We start from the raw sequence: 6484 nt of genomic DNA, 5'->3' as shown, positions 1-6484 counted from the left end.
ATGCCAGATACTGCACAGCATAAAGAATCACAAAATGTTATTCATATGTAAATTAAATGAAAAAAATAAATATCCCACATTTAAAATAATTGTATAACTTTCTTTTTACCCGCTGTTGCCATTTGCCATCTCTACTACAGTAAGTGCACATTTGGTCCAGATGGAAAAGTCAGGTTCCCCATAGGACCATTTCAAAAGCTGTTTTTATATAAGCTATTTCCATATACATTAAACAGTAACACTGAACACTGCAAAGCACAACGTGATATTTAGGCGGTATGACTTTAATTTGACCTGTTCTCTCAGGAGTCCCACATTCCTTTGTGTTTTTTTTTGAAGCCATGAAGCATTTTTTTCTAGACATTCCACTGATTTTTGTAGTTTTAAAACATCAGACAGTATCACACTCTTTGGATTAGGCAGGTAATGCAAACTATTTCTAGTTAGAAAAATCTGTTATTTTTATATATTATTACATTGTATATTATATGCCTTTAAGACACATTTATGATTCACAAAATTGTTCACTAATAAATTGTACAATTCCATGCTCAAGTTCAATTAAATTCTAATTTATTTACATAGTGCTTTTCACAATTTTGCATTGTTACAAAGCAGAAACCCAAAAAACAGCCAAATTATAAAAAGAGCACCTATATGGTCCGATTCACGTTTTTACATTTCCTTTGGTATGTAAGTGTGTGTTAGTACATGTTAACAATATGCAAAAGGTACATACCCCAAAGTAAACGATGACACGAGACATCCTCTCCAATGTAAATCTCTTTTCTTGGACTACAACAAACATACAAATTGTAGGCAACAGTTTACTTCCTGGGATTGGTGATGTAGAGAAGACCGACATTATCATAATTCCTCTCGCTTCGGACTTACAGCCTGTAAGTTAACTCCTGTTACGGTGCATTCACACGGGGTGTAAGCGTTAATGCTTCCCATTCACTTTTAATGACCGAATCTTTCAAACATGGTAAGGGGCGTCACATTTCTGGCTGATGTCAGAGGTTTTCGTGGCCAATCACAATGTACAGATAAGCTGGCCAATCAGGGACACAGCACTTTTCAAATTGATGAGCTTTGAACCAAATCCGTGCGTTTCAGAAACAGAATGAAATCTGGAGCTACAAAAATGTACGGTATGTGGAAATAACCATAAACCACTTTGTATTATACCAAATATACAAAATAACATTGTTTTTCAGCAATGAATATAATATGATGGAAACAATGCACTGCAAGTTGCTTTGGATAAAACTGTCTGCCAAATCCATAAGTGTAATGTTTTCTGAATCGTTAAATAAATATAGCTCAAATCTGGAGGTACAATGTGTTTGTGTCATTGATGCATTACTCTAAAGGAGGACACTCTGACCACTGGACCATCCCTACGGGGCTATCTGGGAAGCTTACGAGAACGATTCTGGTCCACGTTCAAAGCAAACCTTCACGAGAAACAAATGAATCTATATCATTAATCTTTCATTTTGATGGGGTTTTAATGATGAACGATGGGATTCTTAGAAACTTTACAGGAAACTTTGTTTTGGTTAAGCATAATGAACTGATGCACAAAACCGAGTACATGTATCTGTAACTCAAACAATACAACGTGGTGCTAGCAAAGCCAAAATCATGGGTTCAATTGTCAGGAAATGGATGAAGTGATGAAATGTATACCTTGAGTGCACCAGTTTTAAGCATCTGCAAAATGCATAAATGTAAAGACACTGGGGTTCTGCAAATAAAAACATCCTGTCTAATGTTGTATGTACTATTTTTGTTTATATGAAGTGTTTTACACAAAATCTGTTTTTTCTATATGATAAGTTATCATCTACACTTGTGCACATAGTGATCACACTACAACCCAATCAAAATTCATAGCAAGCATCTGATCCCCTTTACTTCATGGACCGAAATGCCCAAATTACATAACAAGCAGTGATAGCCTTTCCCTGTATTCAGCTCCCAAAGTAATCATATATCCATCATTTAAACGGAACATTCGGCTAATGACTTCCAGACTGACGTTGCAGTCTATGAGCTAACAATAGGAGAATGCTAGACGCAGTCTGAAGAATTCCCATTTTATCTCAGCTATTTGTTTCTTACGTATTTGGAATATTTTTATTGTTTTGTTTCTTATGTCTTTCCAATTTTGTAAAAGCCAAAAACAAATTATAAATGTGTGATTCAATTTTTAGGGTGCAAAGTGAAAGATTTACAAAATATTGTGAGATTATGGAAACAAACACTCTGATTACATTTATCCATTTGGCAGATGCTTATATCCAAAGCGACTTACAGTGCCCAAAGTACATTTTTTTATTACCTTTTAATAACCTTTTGCACCACTAATTCAACGCTATACTAATGAGCTATACAATGTGATTATAAAGATGATGCTTTTTCTATGACTTCTGAAGAGGAAAATGTAAACTGTTCCATGTGTCTTCTGAAGACATCATCAATTAAATCAATCCATCGCATATTTGTTAGAAAGAAAAATTTTTCTGTATTTTCTCCCTGCTTTTAAGTTACGTACAACATGAAATATCGAGATGTCCTGTAAATAAATTGATTCTACGAACAGTTTCCAGATATCTCAGAAAGCAATGGATTATTTTAAGTCTTTGGTTTCACAATCTGGTTCTATTGTTTAAACTTCTATAAATCAGGCACATGGGTAATATTTCTTAGTCGGGAAAGAAAGAGATGATGTCATTGAATTAGTCTGTAAGATAAATCCAGCAGCTTCCCTGCCGAAGTGGAAAAGTGTGGCCTGTGGTTGTCGTTTATATTTAGACTTTTCTGAATTCACTCGATTTGACTCGCAAAAGAGCTTAAGAATGTTGCAGTTGCGGATAGGATGCATTTTTTTATTATGAATTTTATCAGTCGGTTTATTTTTTTGGACATAATCTTAAAAGTGACATTGTGCAGTTATTGGCTAGTTCAGCTATTTCTGCCTGATCTGTGGCTAAAAAAATTATGTTCCTTTGTTGTTCATTCAATTCTGTCGTTTTAAATAATATTTTACATTTATAAAACACCAGTTCTTTCAGATGTTACCACAAAGTTATTTAGGCTGCTTGGCTAAACCTTCAAATCGTGATGGATAGCAGTATCCCCACATCATTTCGAAGTATTTACGTCACTTAAATAAATCCCTCTCTAGATCATTTGATTTTGTGTAGTCAGCATACCATTCTCCCAAACCGCAGTTTAAATAATCTTTCCCTGTTTTTCTCAAGATCATTGACTACATAAGAGCTTAGAAAAATCCAAGTATTTTACTAAACTTACCTTCTATTGGAAAATAACAAACTCTTAAATATGATTTATTTCTACAAGGAGAGCGGGGTAAGTTGTCACATGGGTAAGTTGTCATATTGTTCATAACTGCAACACTAGAGACTTTCTCAAAAATCAAGCCACTTTGTGTTACGACGACTTCTATCGTCAACTTTGTGTTCACATGTGGTCAAGATAGTCTAATCTGACGCTAGCACAATTTTCTTATTTTTGGCAAAAAAGGTAAAAAAAATGCACTTTATATTTTATGCAATACAACTTTGTTAGGAATTAATGTTAAAAACTATTATTTTGCAGCCATTAGATGAGACAATAATGTGTCTTTTGATACTTTAGCTAACGTGCTATGTTGATTTAGCCAACATTAGCACACATGACAATTTGGGGCAAGTTGTCTTAATGACTTTAGGCCAAGTCGTTACATGCTTTTCACACTGGAAATAGTTAACCCCGGGTTATTATAAACCATGGGATAACGGAATCCTGCGTTATCTGTTTAAGTTTCACACTGTTCGTACTTAACCAGGGATTAAGAAATAACCATGGGTATTCATAATCTGACGTTTCACACTGTGCATTCCTAAACCCTATAGACGGTTTCAGCAGTAACAACATAAACAAGCGGCTGTCGCGACTTTCGGTAAACTCCGCTAAGAATAAATAACAAAAAAGTTCTTTAAACGTAGTTTATTTATATAACAAGCACAAAAAACAAGACATAGATTACCTAGGAAACCAAAACATTTGTTATTTTCGACGAGGCATTTGTTCAGGAGATCAGTTTAGCAACTAGTCAGACCATTAAAAAAACGAAACCGAAAGTGAGGTTCGGATCCAGACGTGTATCACGTGCGTCCGATGAAACCGTCTATAGTGTCTGAAATCTTGCTCATACACCTGTCTGTAATTATCAAGCAACCCTGAACACCTTGATTAGCGGCTTCGGATGTGTTTAATTGGGGTCATAATATTCTAACCCTGCTTCGTTTTACACTGCTTGCGTTTGGCACCACAAAAGCAGGGCTAGCAGTGTTTCATGATCCTGGGTTAATTTCAGGGATAACCCCGCTTCTAAATTACAAGTGTGAAACGATCCTTAAAAGCAGGGTTTAGAACAAAGATAACCCAGGGTTAAGCAGTGTGAAAAGCCCCAAAAGTTAATATTTCCAGTTCTGGTATGAATTAAAAAATGTAAATCAATAATCACAGTAGTTGTGTTCTTCTTTTTAGATAATCTAGTGTGATAACTTACCCGCCTATGGGACAAATCGTCACAAGTGAACATTCTCTAACAGTCTACAACTACATAATGAGATAAGATATGAAAACGTAATGAATACAACATATGTGCCAAAGCCTTCCTTCTTTCATTTGGTATCACATTTATACCATTGTGATGTATGGTGCTCAGTAAATGTTGGACAAAAAGTGTTAAAAGTGTGACAACTTACCCCGTTCTCCCCTACTTATAGAAGATGTATATTAATACTATTTTAATAATTGATAAATTATAATTTTTTTTGTGTGGTTTAGTTCTTAATTTACCAACTACAATAAATAACATATGAGGAGGAGCTCAGATGCAAAAGCCGCTAAATGTCACCTACGTCAAAATAAGATTATGGTTTTAAAGAGACAATGTGTAGTTGCAAAGTGCCCATATTATGAAAAACTCACTTTTTCTGGGTTTTGGGGTGTTTATTTGTGTCTCTGACGCTCCCACACGCATACAAACTTGGAAAAAATCCATCCATCCTGTTTTGAGTGACAAAAACACGTTTCTGAATGTCCTCTGCCTTGAGTCTCAGATTGCACGAGTTCAAACTCAGCGCCGTTGTGACGTAACTAGCCGTTTCGTCACATTCCGTTTGAATTATCCCGCCCACTACCCCAATCGCAGGTCTCCACCCACCAAGTAGCTAGAGAGCACAGAGCAGTCACTTCGCTAAATCTGATGTAAACAACAGACTATGTATCTATATTTCACGGATTATATGCATTTGTGGACAAAAATGGTCATTGGATGTATTTGTTTGGACTTTCATGGATTATTCACACATCTGAAACAGACTTGATTCGATTCGCGATCGGTATATCAACACAAAAAGTAAGATGTCACGTTTATATTTTGCATGTTGTCATCTTCTGTCACAAAATACTACATTTATGATGCTAGAGCATCTGTATCTCAAAACAGAGACCATACATTGATGCTAATCCCGTAAATTATACCTTTTAAATGTATAGTAATGTGAATAATATTGTAATTAGTAGGTTATATAGATATTTTTTGCAGGCTAGATAGTTTGCAGCGTGGTTTTGAAAGTTAAAAAATTATTTAATGGCTTTATTTTACAATTTTACATGAACTAAGTATTAGTGCTTTGCCAAACTAAAAGTGTTTTGCCAAACTAACCGATACCGGGCCTTACCGACCCGGCTTTTCTGGCAAGGCTAACAGACCCCCGGGTCTCTTATCACTTTCCCAATATACGGTCCGGACCTCCCGCTAGCTTCTAGCAATTAGCACGCGGTTCACAAGCAGTATACATCCCCCGCCGGGTCTTAATTTCTGTCATTTGCGAAAATAATGCATTTAAAAAATGTTTTATAACGTGAATATGTTAGCATTGTCCAGGGAAAAAGAGTGTATTGTTGAGACTTCTACATCACAATTGACTCTGGAATCTTTGTGTGTCATGAGTTTCTTCTCTTGGTGTGTACTTATTAGTGATACTTTTTTGCTTGATTTGTCTGCAACATAATCCGTTAATAATAATATATAAAAATAACACAGTATGGTCTGTACTGCTCACAGTACCACTGAGCACGCGCACGGGCACATGACGTTAGTAGTGGGGCGTGATCAAAGGAGCAGCAGCTCATAAATATATAATGACCACCTCAAAACGGCACAATCTGAAATGCACTGAAACAGAGGCTACTAGAGATGGTTAACAATCTTTTCCTACAAGCTATTTCGAGCAAACAACTTTTGAAACATGCTTTATGGAACCCATACACCTATTTAACTTGTGGAAAAGCAGTCATAAGATGGGCATGCACTTTATAAGTAAAAATCAATGTCTTTATTCATAAATATGTCCTCATTGGTGTCAAATGACCTCTGGCAATGATCTGACGTTTCTTG

This window comes from Misgurnus anguillicaudatus, chromosome 4, assembly GCF_027580225.2.
Source record: "Misgurnus anguillicaudatus chromosome 4, ASM2758022v2, whole genome shotgun sequence".
Taxonomy (NCBI): domain Eukaryota; kingdom Metazoa; phylum Chordata; class Actinopteri; order Cypriniformes; family Cobitidae; genus Misgurnus; species Misgurnus anguillicaudatus.
This window is presented reverse-complemented; position numbering follows the sequence as displayed.